At 33.4% G+C, this 17,639-nt stretch overlaps 1 pseudogene; it reads right to left on the bottom strand.

Annotated features, from left to right (window-relative positions):
* Window positions 1–1,330: 1,330 nt before the first annotated feature.
* On the bottom strand, window positions 1,331–15,789 carry LOC149551859 (peroxisomal 2,4-dienoyl-CoA reductase [(3E)-enoyl-CoA-producing] pseudogene; annotated as a pseudogene).
* Between the last annotated feature and the right edge of the window lie 1,850 nt (window positions 15,790–17,639).

Below are 17,639 nucleotides of genomic sequence, written 5' to 3'. Positions count from 1 at the left end.
GTTACCCTGGACTGGTTACTCTGAACCCCGGACCCTCAACATCACACATATGGAAACTAGAAAGCCCTCTCAAGAAGACGAGGCACTCATCTCATTCCCATCCTTAGTCTATACAAGCACTAAAGGCATGAGTAGATCAAATATCTCTAACTTATCTTTTAAGCGTGTTTTCCCCCCATAAATTTTAATTACTAGATTATCACTTATTACATAACTTGCATTAGGTTACCCTGGTACTGACCACTTTGGGTCCCGGACCCCTATGCAAGCCACTCCCAAGTCACGTACCTAGACAACCTCTCCTAAGCACATAAAAACACAGTTGTGTCCCATACCACAACAACCCTAAAGATCAAACTCGGTTCCTTAACAGGAAACCTGAAAATAGGATGGTTCTCCCACCCAAGTAAACATAAATGCTTCATAAAGTAAACCTCATAACTATAATTTCCAATCTGAATCACAAGACATATCATGACATCCAACCACATAAATGGTATAACAAAAATCTCACAAACCTCTGGTGTACATCCTAGACTGGTCAACATCTAAACAACTCGCAAATCCCAAAGCATAGATAGTACAAGCAACAACACAATTTCATGGTTAAAATACATAATTGGGTTACAAGTAAAGTTTTAGTTTTTCAATGTTTGTGTTTACGTAACTAGTCTCATAGTTCAATTGATTGATAATATGCTTTTGAGTTAATTTGAGGTTTCCATTTCTGGTTGAACGTATGTTTTAATCAGATAAATCACATAGTTTACCCTTGCAAAAATATCTTGTTCCTATATCCAAATGAAACACACAATTACCCGTAATTGATTTCAAGTTAAGTCCCCAAAACAACCCAAGGGTAAAAATTAAATTGTTAATAATACTACGATTTTATTAAAAATTAATATTACAATAATTAAGTAAAACTTATAACTTAAACAACTTTCATTATTAATTAATTCTAATTAAATCATATTCAATTAAATTAATTAATATATAAAAGATTCATATCAAATTCTAATTGAACATGGTTTATAAATTACTTTAATAATAATTTAATTAAGACTTAAATTAAATATTCTCAAAATTTAAATAAATTAATTAAATTAATATTAATAGTTTATTTAAACCTAATTTATATTATTAATAACAACTCATTAATCATTTTATAAATTAAAACTGATTAATATATAGTACATATTAAATAGCATTTTATATATATTAATACTAATTAATAAATATATATAACTAAATAATATCTATTATAAAAAAAACTTTAATAAATAAAAACAAATTTTTTTTTTTTTTTATAAAAGTATATACTATGCGATTAAGGCCCGCCGGCCATGATATACGGCGCCTGCCATGCGGCAGGCTGACTGCTACCGCAGGCAATGCCTGCGTACAGCAGTACGCCTGCGCACGCGACAACGCTTTAAGAGAGGATAAGGGGATAGGGGGTGGGTAAAACGCGCCCCTCCCATATTATTTTTTTAAATTTTTTTATATATAACATTTAAAGTCGCCCATTTTCTTTTTTTGTATAAATATTTGTTTAAAAAAAAAAAAAAAAAAAAGAATTGTTTTATTATTTGATTTCATATATATATATATATATATATATATATATATATATATATATATATATATATATTTAAACATATTTTGCAAATATGGTCTGATAGAAGAATTTCTATTAACCATATATATATATATATAATTTGCAAAGTCTAATATCAATTTCCAAATTCTTCCCAAACCATCCGATAGAAGGGTTTGTCTAACATTGAATTTCTCAATTAAATTTACTCTTAAACCTCAAACCCTCTTTCAATTATCTAATAGATTCTCGTATTGTTTGATTTCTTATTCAATCTTATGCAATCCTCTAAAATAATTCAACGAAGTATCCATCTAAGCCATGTACAGATATTTCTCAAACAAGAACAATATTGCATACCCGAAAAACAACACATGCAAAAGACACGGAGTAGACAAAAACTTGAAAAGCGAAAAACTACTATACAATTAAACCACAAGATCCTACCTAGATCTGATGCTAAACAGTGGTAGCTAGATAAAGATTCCTACTGCAAGTGAAACCCTTCCAGCTACGAAAATCTTCCCTTCTTTTCCAAACCCTCTGATTTTCTCTTCAAACCTGTGTGTGTCTTGAAATCTGTGTCTGAAAAACTCTCCCCCAAAAATGACCCCAAAAACCCTCTAATATAGAATCTAATTAACTTTAGGGTTTCTGTCTCCACAACTCTAAAATAATAATTATTTTATTTAATTAATTCTTCATGCACAATTAATTTCCTTTTTAAATTAAAATATTCTTTTATTAATCCTTCATGCACTTTAAGTGAATTATTAAATTGCTTTATTTAATCTTTCCACTTTACTTTACTTTAATAAATTTATAACTTTAATCTCATGCACACTTTAAAATATCCTTATTAAGTTCACATATTTATCTTTTAATTAATTTCTTATATTAAAAACCCACTCATGTGAACTTAAATCTTTTCCATAAATTAATATCTTTTAACTTCTTAATTTATTTATTTTTGAACGTTTAATTTGATAAATATTTATTAACTTATATAACAATAATATTTAGCATTTATTTAAAAATGAACTCTAAATATATTATTATTAAATTAAATAAATATTATCATGTTCTAAATTTATTCTTAAAACTTTTATCTTCAAATTCAATTCTTTATATTTAATTAATTTCTCAATTAATTAAATATAATTGAATATTCAAAATGTCATAATAATTTTCAATTAAATTAAATTATTAATTTAATCTATTTATTAGACTTAATTAATAGAAATTTCATCTAAGACTCACAAAATCTGTTACGAGTCCTCCTTGCAGGACAAGTATTATAGGCTTATGGCTAGGATTGGACCTGATCATTATCTTCCCATTCTCACCATTTGAGTATTTGTAATAGGGCACGCTCATCCTGGCAATTCAGGGAAGTCGATGCTCGGTACCTGCATCCTGCATAAAAGACGAGCATGTACATGTATATAATATATCTAAACTAAATAGACAATGGCGGGGAGTGGTTCATCGTGTAGATCCCGACTAGCAGGTGACTATGACTCCCTCCCTTAGCCACATCAAACACGTCAGACAGAAGATAAAATAAACATGCACACCATACACATGCAAGTATGGGGTAAGTATCGTAAAAATCACAAGTCTAACATCAAATTCGTACATATAATAATGCATCTCTATCAATACAACATAATCATCATTAAAGACATCATGTTAACATTTTTATGAAAGAAACCACATTTACTAACTAGGAATCATCAAAACATCATTAACGTCATGTGAAATGAAATCAACTAAACAACAATAACTGATACATTTGTAATCAAAGTCATGAAATAATATCATAATATTACAAATCTAGTATCTCTAAAGCTAATCAAAGCATAAAATAAACCTAAAAGAATTTGATAATGATAACAAAAATGAGAACTAGGGGCAGACACTACATTATACAAGTCTTGTGAAATATCTTTCTGCATATCTTCAATTTTTTTGTTTTCTAGGATCATGTGCCTAACTACAATATTATCTAGTTGGAATCTATCCATGTTACTATACAAATTGTCATACTTTTTCAACTATACAAAATTTCTATTATCAATGATTTGTACATTCAAAATTTCAACTTTGGGTTTCCACGGTTTCCTACTTGAAGTCTTCTTTGCTTTTGCTTCAACCTTTTCAACAGGTTTTTCCTCTATTTCCTCTAACTCTTCTTCTTCTGATTCATCTAGTTCAACTATTTTTAAAGTCTTTCTTCTTTTGCCAAGTCCACTAGACATCTACTTAGTTCTCTTCTTTTTTGGTGAATCAGTTGGTTCTCACTTTACTTCAGTTAGTCTAGCAAACCTTCTAGTACCGAGAGGGGTTATAGTTTGAACTAATTGTTACCCAAAACATTCCATCATGAATTCTACTCAGTATTATTCTACTCCATTCATGATTATCAAAGTCCATATATAACATATGCTTGATAATGTTTAAATGACTCAAATGCTCAAACCCTTGTTTAAGAGATAGATCATTATTGCATACTAGGTCTAAATCCTTGTGGATGTTACTACCTCCAATACTCTCAAACTTGCAATGAATAAGCTCTAATGTCTTCTACGTGTAGGAGGTTCTATGAAACTTATGAAAATTCTTCTAAGGGATCATCTTCCAATGACACATGGGGGTGTCTCTAAAACCTATACTAGGATGCTCACTCACATCAAAGACTATGGGATTTTCTATTATTATTGATTAAAGCTTTGAAATATAACTTTTCTTACCGTAAATACCATATTTCTATGTAATTAGGGCTTCTTCTTTCTTACACATGAAAGATCTTTCAATTTCACCTTAAATTCACTGTACAACACTTCTTTAACTCTTATACACTTGAACGGTACTCAATCAATCGATTTCAATCCTTAGATTACTTCTAATTCAATTATGCATTAATTGCATAAGTGTGCAATCACCAACAATTATTTTTTATTACCAGGCAACTCAAGTACCTTTGTACACTTACATACAATCTCCAAATCATCTGAACTCTTAACCATGGCTTCATAACATCATTTTGTACCTCATACTAATTGCTCAAACCTTAACTCACTCTCTAATATCATCTTTACCTTTTTTATGGTTGATTTCTTATCTAAAGTACTCAATTTAAGTAAGATGAATCAAATATAACTGTTGAATTCAATCTTCCTTCAGGTGCTTCAATTGACTATTCTTCTAACACTACATGTGAGATGGATGGATCTTTAGCTTTGAAAAATACCTCTTTGAATTCTTCTACACGTTCTTTTAAGCTTTCTTTCCAATTGTCATTACTGCTCTTAGTTTTCCTATTATTCATGTTCATATTTCTTGTGAAGTTTGGATTTCTATAAATGTTCCTCATATCCATTCTATAGAATCTTGCTATATGCCCAAAGAGTTGTTACCCAACTTGCACACTAGTGCATTGTTTCCAAATCTAGGTCCAGGTTGGTTTACAGGTACTCTACAATTTCTAGTTATGTGTAGAAAGTTGCTACACTTGTAACACACAATGTTGTTCCTTGCTCCATTGTTTCCTTCTTCAAATCTTCTTTCTGCACAGTTAGTACCTCTAAACATTCTACTATTGCTATTACTATTATCAAACTTAGTTTTCTTACAATTAACTTCTTTATGACCAAAACCATGACAATTATAACAAATAAAATCTATAAATGGTTTAAATGACTTATCTTTGCATTCCCTTTTCATATGGCCAATTTCATTACATCTACCTTTGAATTCATATCTCACTTCTTTAGGTCTCAATTTGTTTGGGTTGATCAACTAGTTCAATATCCTTGGGTGCATTATCAAATTGATTAAACTCAACCTTGTTTAGATCTTCTTTCTCTTGCATGGGTTGATCAATTTTAGGACTAGGTTCCTTTCTAGTTTCAGATTTCATAGCTGATTTTTCTTCAATAAAATATCCAAGACCATTTTTTTATCATAAGAAAGTCTCTAAAAATATATTTGTTCATCAATATTCTCACTACAAGAATATAACTTCTCTATTTGTTGCTTAGTCTGAGTTAGCTATCCTTTCACAATAACATTGTATTTCTCAAGATTTGCATATTGCAACTTGGTGGATTCAAGTTTAGTTGTAACTTTTGTAAGGTTGGATCTTAGATCTGCATTCTTAGATTTTAGATTTGACTCAATTTTTCTATCATTTTTCTTCGAGCTCAATTTTAGATCTGTAATCTTCAGTTCATGCTTCAGGATCTCATTTTCTTTCTTTAATCTCAAAACTTCATCACTATCCTTAATTTGATCTTTAGGCTCTTTCTTGGACTTGAGATGATCAATCTTGTCTTTCAACTTCCCAATGTAGTCTTTTGCATCTTCATATCTTTCTTTCAAGTTGTCTATTTCTTTGGTGAGAATATCATTTTTCTCAAGAGCTTCTTCTAGGTTCTTCTATAACTATTCCATATCCATAGGGATCTAACTGAAGTTGTTGAGCCTCTTCTGAGTAGCTATTCTTTGATACCAATTGTTAAACCTAGGAAATACTAAGAGGGGTGGGGGGAGGGTGAATCAATATTTTACAAATTTTAGCCCAAAACTAGATATTATTGATAACCTTATTACTTGCATATGAAAGTAAACTAATTAAGTTGAATAATAAACATAACCATGTGATAAGATAACTCATAACACCATATTTTGTTAACTAGGGAAACCTTGGACAAGAGAAAACCCTAATGTGGATGGTATTCACAAAATAATCCACTAATCAAATGTATCTGGTTAAAGATATTGACCTGTTAGGAGTTTATTACATCTGTATAGTGTCTAGGTCCTTGTTAGAGGACTTAAGCCTTGCTAGACGCCCCAAACCTATTAAGAGTTGTAATATACAAATAAAAAATGTATGCAAGATGATCCCATTGCCCAAACATGCAATATACAATGTGATTCCTTAATACAAATAATTAGATACTAAAACCTCTTTTACACTACTATTGATGATATCCTCAATATATGATATTGCCTTTGTTGCTTCATACAAAAATTTCTCTCAATTCACATTCCTCTAATCATACATCAAAATTTCCATCTCACATATTACATATCACATCTATAAAACTTCGCATTCCCAAACTTTCCTTTATACCTTTGCAATTATAATATTATTGTCAAGTTGGCCTTCAGGCATTATTACACTTTACAAATGCATTATTATCTTTTGTTGACTTAGGGTTAACATCTAGGATGTCATCCCTAATTAGTTACATAATTATTTCGTAAGAAAAAAAATTTGTTAACCCAAAATACCCATTTCTCTGTTATGCTATGTTATGTTTATATACTATCGTAACTGATAATCTGCTCATAACTCTACTCGTACTGATGTACGCTTTGGCATAGATCATCATCACAGTCTGTACTACCTTTCCTTAAGTCCGCACATGCCAATATTACTTCTGTGAAGCTTGCCAACCAAAACTATATCTATTCTACCAGCACTTAGACAATTTTCTAAGTATGAATGTCATAACTTAATCTTCAAAGCCTGCCTTCTTCATACTAAAGATAGTTTTCCATAAATGACAGAACCCAATTGTCTACCTTAGCAAAATTTCCAAAAAGATTCATATTTACAACCAATGTATCTTCTCCTTAATGATCTTGTTCAAACCAAACTCATCATCCCCATCAATTTCAAGACCTTTTCTTTGCAAATAACTATTCATCCAAACTCCAACCTCATTGAGCATGACGTCAAACATGTACTTCCAAAAACATAATATCTCTTATGATAGTGGAATTTCTCTCTTCAAACCTCGCTTACTCTAGGAATGTGATTAGTGAAAACTCCTTTACCTCCCTCTTGCAGTGCTGAACAACATAATAATCATACAAAAGGGAAATCTGTCCATCCCGGTCAAAATTTCCATAACATCCTCAATTTACCCTTAGAATTTTTCCTCAACTTCACCTTTCCACATAAGACCCCCACTCCCTCCTTCAACTCCCCATTTATAATATGATGGCTAATGATATTGCAACCACATTTGAATTCACTCAATGTCCAGGATATGTCGTCATGAACTCTTCCCCCAAAATGGTTTCCACCGTATTGAAAATGAAAAAAATGCCTAGACATTAGGATGGTTCTATGTCTTTCCTCATTGACTTCATCAATAAACACCACGTCACTTCTTTTGATAAGAATTTTATATGTGTTTTATTTGGAAAAGGCAATTTTAGCTCAAAGCTATATATATCTGGATTAGTCATTGCTAACTGTTCGGGTATTAAATTTATTAGTCGACTCACAAAGTTTAACTGTTAAGGTGGGATGTGAATAATATCTTTGCAATCCTTCCTTATTCTTATAATCCTCATGAATCCATAATAGTATTGGGATATAAATGTCTTGCGTTGATGATCACACAAGCCTATGTTCTTACCTTTTTTGTTTCGAGGTGGAAATAGAAGTAGAAGGTGTCACCTCATTCTGATATCTTGTGTAACCTCCTTGTAATGAAATGTCATTTCCTGGTTATCATAGCCACTGCCAAATTGGATAAATTGGACCATTCTATGTGTACCTTTCTCAAGGTTCTTGTACATCTATGCTTTTGTATTTGAGCCTCACTCTTAATATGATGAGTTTATTTTGGAAACTCTTGGCCTTGGCTATTAAGTTTATGTTTCATATTGTCTATGAATTTTTTTCTTCCTAAGAGACATGAGACTTTACACCTTTTGGACATGATAAAATAAGGCTGTTTGCGGAAATCTATGACGGTTGTCATCCGAAATTGGGCAGAAAAAGGGTTTCATGTTTCAAACAAAGATCAAGTTACCGTTGTTGCATTAGCATAGAACAGGTGTAAGTTCCTTGCTACTTCTATGTTTACATTGCAAATCTTGACCATGGATTTTTATGCAATTAGCAATTAGCAACATTTTTTTTCAAGAAAATGATTGAAACTTCTGTAATGTTCTTTCAAACATTTCAAAAACTATCATTTTCTTATAGCTTTCATGGTTATTAGCAACTCCAAACTATAGTTGCTCATTTATATAAGAGGATAATCGTAGCTAAAGCCCTTTGTTTTTACATTATAACTTTGTGGTGTGGACATTTCTTGAGTATTTTATATCATTATATTATGTGGACACCCCTTACACATTATGTTCACAACCATTTGACTTGAAGATTTCAATACTCCAAGCTACTCAGCAACCAAACCCTGCTTTCTCTTATATATATATATATATATATACTCTCTTCTTTCAGAAAAAAATCGTTATCATCGTCCACTGTTAATCTTCAATACCCAAACCACTACTAAAATTTAGAATAAAGCACACACAAATATAATGAAATAGTTTTCATTGCGTTCACACCAAACTATTAAATGATGCCTCTTTGGAAATTTTCAAGAAACAACTAATCTTATCAGGCATACCTCTAGAATATTTAATTTTATAAAAAATTGTACAAGATTAATAATAAAATAATAATATTATTTACGCAATCCATTATCTTATCTTTAATCTCTACTGGCATGTCTCTATAGTATATTGACCTTCCATTTAAGAGGAAAATTAATATCTCAACCTAAATTTCTAAGTCACTTTCATTTTCTAGTTAGGCGTTTCTACTATTTCATTTGTGAGATTTGCGGATAAATATATTCAAAACTATGATGAAAATATTGGTAAATAGGTCAAAAGACTTTGAAAATTTTGAACTTTCATTAATGTAACAGTTTCAAATGCCAATCCCAAAAAAAACTTATGGAAAGATTCAAAGATTATGTTTCTTCTAATCTGCCTTGATGTGCCAATCTATTCTTAAAAATATTATTTGAATTGTCATAAACTTAGTCAAAATAACACGTCTTTTAAATCTAATTATTCTAGTTTTGTAAATTGAATTTCAACTAATCAAACTAATATATTAATTAAAGTATATTTACATAGGCTTACACTAGATGTATATGTTGATCAGTTCTAAAATGGTTCATAATTATTACAATTTTCTACATGAAATCTCCAAAGGAAGAGGAGGCTTGTTTTGGATGACTCAATATTGTTAGAAACTCCACTCCAAAGAGGTTGATTCAACTTGGTACCATTGGATTAGCATTTTCTCACAATAGTATTCTTCAAATCACAAAAGGCAATGGCAAAGTCAATGAAATTCATTTGTGTATTATTATTATTATTAATGGTGTATTAAACCCTGCCAAATAAGCGATTTGGAATATATAGATGTGCCACTATGTTGTAAGTAATCCCTTATGTTTATCCAGTTGAACTTTTCTCTCAATCGAGAAATGCTTGAACTTATCAAAATAAATTACATGATTTTACACTAGTACATTTGAGACCATTTTTCAACCATTATTGGTCAAAATTTCGACCCAATTTTTGACCAAACTTCGACCAAATTCGACCAACCCATTGGTCAAAATTTTTCTAGTCGAAAAACCTCCATAGCCATGGTGCAAGTTCTACCAGGAATTGGTCGAAATTTTGACCAATGAAGGTAGAAAATTTCGACCAATAAAGGTAGAAATTTCAACCAATGAAGGAAAAAAATTTTGACCAATAAAGGTAGAAATTTTGACCAATAAAGGTAGAAATTTTGACCAATGAAGGTCAAAATTTTCAACCAATAAAGGTAGAAATTTCGACCAATGAAGGTCAAAAATTTTGACCAATGAAGGTAGAAATTTCGACCAATGAAGGTAGAAATTTCTACCAACAAGTAGGTGTAATTTTTTTTTCAGGCATTCTATAAAATAGTCACATGCCTTGCGTATGATATGACATTTTGCATGCATCTTGCACTCTCTCATCCAGCTGATGATGGATTACGGAGAGTGATCTGAAACCATGATGCTAAAAAACACACACAATCAAATCTAAAACGAACTTGCATTACAAATGGATTGCGGAAATCTAATATTATTAATTTTGCATGCATGTCTACCAGGACAAATATATGTTTAAGTTGTGATTGTCCTGGTAGACATGCATGCAATTTTACCAATATCAGATTTCCACAATCCATTTGTAGTGCAAGTTCATTTTGGATTTGATTGTGTATTTTTTAGCATCATGGTTTCAGATCACTCTACGTAATCCATCATTAGCCAGATGAGAGAGAGTGCAGATGCATGCAAAATGTCATATCATACGCAAGGCATGTGCACTGTTTTATAGAATGCCTGAAAAACACTGACAGTAACTAATATGAAAAATATATAATTAGTTATATGATTGAGACAAATCATGTACCAGTGAGTTGGTCAAAATTTTGACCAATGGGTTGGTCAAATTTGGTCGAAAATTTGATCAATGAAGGTCGAAAAATGAAACCAAATGCACTAGTGCAAGTATGCTCGCCAAGTTGACTCTTTGAGTTCAGTCATCAAGTCACCCCACCAAAGTGCCTCATCAAGGTTAGTCTTTAGGTCCGCTCATCAAGCTTGCTCATCAAGTTAACTCGCCATGTCACGTCTCTAAGTGGCCTCGCTAAGTCGGCTCACCAACTTGCCCCACCAAGTTGCCACTTTAAGCCCACTAACCATGTTAGATCGCCATGCCGACTCCCCAAGTCAGCTTGCCAAGTTGACAATTAAAGTACGCTCACCAAGTTGACTCTCTAAGTTCGCTCACCAAGTCTGCCCCCTAGGCCAACTCTCTAGGTCAGCTCACCAATTCACCCCCACCCAGTCACCTCAACGAGTTGACTCATTAAGTCAGCTCACAAAGTTGACTCACCCAGTGGTTTTACCACCTTGCCCCAACAAGTGGGCTCACTTAGTGTGCTTACGAAGTTGCCCCATAGAGTTTCTCCTCTAAGCTCACTCACCATGTAAACTCACTTGGTCGGCATGCCAAGTTGACACTTTAAGTTTTCTCATCAAGTCACCCAACCAAAGCGCCTCATCAAGGTCAGTCTTTAAGTACACTTAGTAGGTCGGCTCACCAAGTCGCTTCACGAAGTCGCCTCACCAAGTGGCCTCGATAAGTCAGCTCACCAACTTGCACCACCAAGTTGCCACTTTAAGTCGACTCGCCATATCAGCTTGCTAGGACGACTCCCATAGTCAGCTCACCAAGCTGACAATTCAAGTACACTCACCAAGTCAACTCTTTAAGTTTGCTCACCAAGTCTGCTCCCTAGGTCAACTCTCTAGGTCAGGCCACCAAGTCACCTCAATGAGTTGACTCTTTAAGTCAGCTCACCAAGTCTATTGTTCAAGTACGCATACTAGGTCGTCTCGCCAAGCCCACCAAGTCATGTCACCAAGTCGATTGTTTGAGTACACTCACAAAGTTGACTCTTTAAGGTCGGCTTGCCAAGCCAGCCCACCAATTCATGTCACCAAGTCGCCTCACCAAGTCGGCTCACCCACATGTCCCACCAAGTCCCCAAGTCTACTCGCCAAGCCGACAATTCAAGTGCGCTCACCAAGTCGACTCTTTAAGTTTTCTCACCAAGCCCATCCCCTAGGTCAACTCTCCAGGTCAGCTCACCAAGGCACTCCCACCTAGTCACCTCAATGAGTTGACTCTTTTAGTCAACTCACCAAGTCTACTGTTCAAGTACGCACGCCAGATCAGCTCACCAAGCCAGCCTACCAAGTCATGTCACCAAGTTGATTGTTCGAGTACGCTCACAAAGTTGACTCTTTAAGTTTGCTCATCAAGTCATCCCACCAAAGCACCTCATCAAGGTCAGTCTTTAAGTTCGCTCACCAAGTCAGCTTGCCAAGTTGCTGCACCAAGTTGACTCACCTCTCGCCTCACCAAGTGGACTCGCTAAGTCGGCTCGCCAACTTGCCCCACCAAGTCGACTGTTCAAGTATGCTCGCCAAGTTGACTCTTTAAGTTCGGTCATCAAGTCACCCCACCAAAGTGCCTCATCAAGGTCAGTCTTTAGGTCCACTCATCGAGCTTGCTCACCAAGTCAGCTCGCCATGTCACGTCTCTAAGTGGCCTCACTAAGTCGGTTTGCCAACTTGCCCCACCAAGTTGCCACTTTAAGCCCACTCACCATGTTAGATCGCCAAGCCAGCTCCCCAAGTTAGCTCGCCAAGCTGACAATTGAAGTACGCTCACCAAGTCAACTCTCTAAGTTCGCTCACCAAGTCTACCCCCTAGGCCAACTCTCTAGGTCAACTCACCAAGTCATCCCCACTTGCCCCACCAACTCACCACTTTAAGTCGACTCGCCATGTCAGCTCGCTAGGCCAACTCCCCTAGTCAACTCGCCAAGCCAACAATTCAAGTACACTCACCAAGTGGACTCTTTATGTTCGCTCACCAAGTCCACCCCCTAGGTCAATTCACCAAGTCACCCCCATCTAGTGCTTATTGTGAACAAACCAATCTGGATCATAAGAGAAGTGATTAGAGATTATTATGAAAGGGTGCGACTGAAAAGAGATATAACTCACATCATTTACAACATGACTAATCATTTCTAATGAAAGCTGTAAAAAGGTAGTTCTATCATTCAACTCAGGGTGATTGGAAGAACTTATTATATTTTGTATCTCACAATGATCGCTTTGTAAGAGAGCATATTGCCTTTGGCACCCATTTAGTGCAGGCATATAAAGTCTACCATCAGAAATGGCATCATCTTTGAGTATATTTATATTGTCATATCAGACAACTTATCACAATATTTAGAGCATAAATATAAAGTTATATAAGAAACGACCTGCATATTTGTAAATTCTTACTTGTATATCAGACACAATGAACAGTACAAGGTACTGAGAATTTCCTAAGTCGTTGCATGTAATTTCTTGTATATCAGAAATAGCAAATATATATCATCTTGATTGTTATGCAATCATAATTATTTTGATCTGAACCATACTGTATATGCATTTGGAATTAAGAATCATTCAAATATTACTTTAATACAAGAAACTATTTCTATATTCATTGAATTGTGAAGAATTCAAGTAGTATCTCGTAATCAGAAACATAAGGAAATTACAACCACCAAATTATGTGATTGAGAAGTGAGTTTGTAGAGTCTGCAGTTGCTCATTTTACTATAGACAACATTTTCCTAAGAAGCTTTACCCCAGTCAGGAATTGATACTCCAATGACACATACTCACAACCACTAGTTTTTTGTCCACCAGGGTCCCTTCCAATATTTGAAGGTTGCATATGATGCATGACTACTACTAGGATTTTCTCCACAAAAAGAAATTCATGTTATCATAAAAGTTGTTGTCTAGTAACATCCTGGCAAATCTCATACCTTTAAATTTCTAATGATGTCTGTATATGTCGGATCCCAATTGTGACGATTGCAAATAACACATTACATATCTTCCTAGAATGTTCTTGACAGGAAGAGATCCGCTATTTTAAAATAAGACAAATTAGAGTCAATCCATTTAAAAGTCAGATATACAAATATCGGTGGCACACAGTCTATTAGAAACTTAAGCTTCCACTCTACTTACCAAACATGAGAGTCATAGTTGTTGTTCCAGTTATCACCCAGCACAAAAACATAGCCATGAGGCACATGTTGCAAATGGATATAACATGAAATGTAGAGATTTTAGTTAACTTGTTTATTGATCGTGTAATCAATGAATAACAAAAGGATATGTGATGTGTGAAACCTCTATCTTTATGGATATTGTAACTTTAATTCCCATATGAGTATTGTTTCCAGTGTATCAAATTATGTTAAATTATTAGGATTCAACTATATGGAGGGTTTGAGTCAAAACTTATACATTTAGCATATTTTGCAGCGAGACCATTGTCTTCTACACCCAATATGTTCCCAACATTCAATGGCACAATTTCCTGAAATCTGTAAAGAAAAGAAAGAAAACTAGATGTTTAATGTTTACAACTATGAACACTTCAAAGAAATATAATAACATGTCAATGCCCCTTATTTGTAAGAATTCATCTAATAGATTAATTACCACTCTGAGCATGGATGGAAATGCTGATTTGAATGTTTATGTACACTTATTAAGTTTTAATGTAAAGACCTTATTCATGCCAAAATTTAAATGAAAATTGATTAGGATAGAAGGATTTTAATGAGTTCCAGACTAAGGAAAAAGGCACTGGTACAGGGAGAGCCATCTTGCACCTTCTGAGACATGTTTTGAAGACGGACACATCTCTGGTATGAGATATGTCTCCATTAATTTTTAGAAATTGAATAATTTTGCAATACAAGTTAAAAGAAAAAAAGAGCAAATAAATAAAACAAGAATATATAATGTTTCAAGCTGATAATTTGAATGATACAAAAATCCATGTAAAGTTATAGTGATCAGGTATACACCTTTTAAGAGGGACATAAACAATTGTATGACTGATCCTTTGTTAGAGAGAACCTTCACTATTAGCATTCTTGTATTACTAATATACTATTCTTATTTTCAAAGTTCTATACCATTGAATTTTCAAAAATTGTTAATTTTTTTTTTTAAAATACCTCCAAGTCTATGGAAAAGAAATTTAAAAACAAATAAACCCTCCAAACAATATTTTTCTTTAAATAGCTTCCATCTCTGAGATTTGAATATTGATTATTAGATAGGTTCAAGAGATACTAACCAGTATTAGATGCCAAATAGATGATCGCCATAGCAACATCCCATTTTTCTCCTTCTTTATAAAGAGGTTGGTTTTTCTGAAGATCGCCTAGGAATTCCTTGGGTGAAAGTATGTCCATTCTAAGAATACCTTCAATTGGACCAGATGCAATACCATTTACACGTATTCCATAATATGTCGCCCACTCTAAAGCCATAGATCTTGTAAGACTATCACCAGCTGCATGTAAACAAAACAAAATTTTGCTAGATAACTTGTTTAAATTATTATGTAAGTAAAATGACTCTCATGTTTATGCTGAAACATTTAAATTTATAAAATAGTTAATTCAAATCTTAATTGAAGAAGAATATAATGATTAAAAATGAACCTTTGCAGCAGAGACATGAATTTGATACCACAAAGCTGAGGTACTGTATTATAGCACTTAAGTTTAAAATAACACCAGCCTCTGAAGGAGGCTTTCCAATTCCACCTTCCCTCAAATACTTCAATGCTGCTTGACTCATTGTAAATGTGCCAACAACATCAATATCCAGTACTCCAACCACATGTAATTTATCTAACTTCATGCCACAGTTAGGGAGAAAAGATAAAACATCTAAAAAGAGTTGACAAAAACTTAGCACTTCCTCCATTGACATACGTCATAATGAACTAAAAAGTATGAGTCATCTACACCCTTAAAAAACAAGTCCTTAAGAAATTATGCTTCAACAGAGAGATCAATTCAAACATCCAAGTGACTTGGCACTATTCCGCAGAACATCAATGTCAAAGCAACTTCAATAAATCACTCAACCTATGGGAACATGACACTCTATGTTTATATATATATATATATATATATATATATATATATATATATATATATATATATATCGCTGGAGACTATCATTGATAACAAAAGGTAACGCATTAGTCTCAACAACAATCAAATCTACAACACAGTTTGTCTACATTCAATTTAGTTACATAATATAAATTATAGTTTGGAAGTAAAAGATAATATAGAATACATTGAGTATTCATATAATTGTCATATATTAGAATTCTGAATTTATTTCAGTCTTCCATAAGAGTTACATTTCAGTGTCTTGTCTTTCATATTAATATTAAAAGGATATCACTATTCAAAGATCCTATTAAACTTTTACACCTTTTAGTGTAGGTTTATATAAGAAATATAAGCTATGCAGCATAGCCTCCTCAAGTACCTAAATGCCTTTTAACTGCTAGAGGTCAAAATGACACAATTTACAAACAAGAAGCTAAATGGGGATTTGAATTTCTCAAATATATACAATTGGAGTAAAACCCTCCAGCACTGATTGGTCCTTCACAATGGGCAAGGACACCATAGGCAGGAATGAGGACAAACAAGAACCGTAAAGCATAAACAACCAAATAAATGCTATAAACAAAAAAATGTGTAATGGGATGATTGTGTACAGATACTTCCTTTTAGATAGTACTTAACAAGCTATGCCACTGCTAATAGTGTTGTCCATATGAAAACAAATACCACAATGGAGTTTTGCATTCTAGTCCCCCTCTAGATAGTTATAACAAGCTATACAACTATTAATAGTGTTGTCTGTATTAAGAAAAATATCACAATGGAGTTTGGCATTCTAGCCGTCCTTAAGGGAGCGACCTTTTCTTTTATACTTCTAACAAAGTTAATGGCCCACTGCTCATAACTGAAAACAAAAAAGAAATTAGACATTAAAGTTTATATAGAATATAACAACTTCCATGACCAAGAGCAAAACAATAAATACACCAAGGCAGCTATATAATGTACCTCTCATGTTTACATTATATTTGTGGAGCATAAGTATTGTGTGCCAATTTGTGTCCATCTACAAACTTTATCCATCAAAATCATCATGAGACATGTATCCAACAACCATCTCAAATGAATAAATGCCTCCCAATCATTCCATTTCAAATTTCAAGCAATTTGTGAAGATGAGCAAATTGGATACATCGGTTAGACTAGAAGCAAAAAAGAAGTAGAAGCCTTCTTAAGGAGATACCACAGATTTAAAACTGAAAAAATGTCTTTATGCATAATGTTAAAATGTTTCACACCATCAACATAACTCTAAAGGAGCACTTATATCAACCTCTCGCATATGCAAGTTTAACACATATGTTTTGTCAATGTTCTATTGATAAAAAAAAAATCCCATGGTAACTGGTTTTGGGCTCCCTTCAAGTGTAGGATTATATGAGTGATACGGGTTATGCAACATAGCTTCCTCAAGTACCTAAATGACTTTTATAATAACTGGTAGAGGTCAAAATGACACTCTTTGCAAACAAGAAGCTAAATGGGGATTTGAATTCCTCATATATATGCAACTGGAGCAAAACCCTCCAGTACTGATTGGTCCTTCAAAATGGGCATAGCCAC

This window comes from Cupressus sempervirens, chromosome 6 (genome assembly GCF_028749045.1).
Source record: "Cupressus sempervirens isolate cs-2001-9-10 chromosome 6, ASM2874904v1, whole genome shotgun sequence".
In the NCBI taxonomy this organism is placed as follows: Eukaryota; Viridiplantae; Streptophyta; class Pinopsida; order Cupressales; family Cupressaceae; genus Cupressus; species Cupressus sempervirens.
Note: the sequence above shows the minus strand (reverse complement) of the source record. Positions and strands in the feature narration are given on the sequence as shown.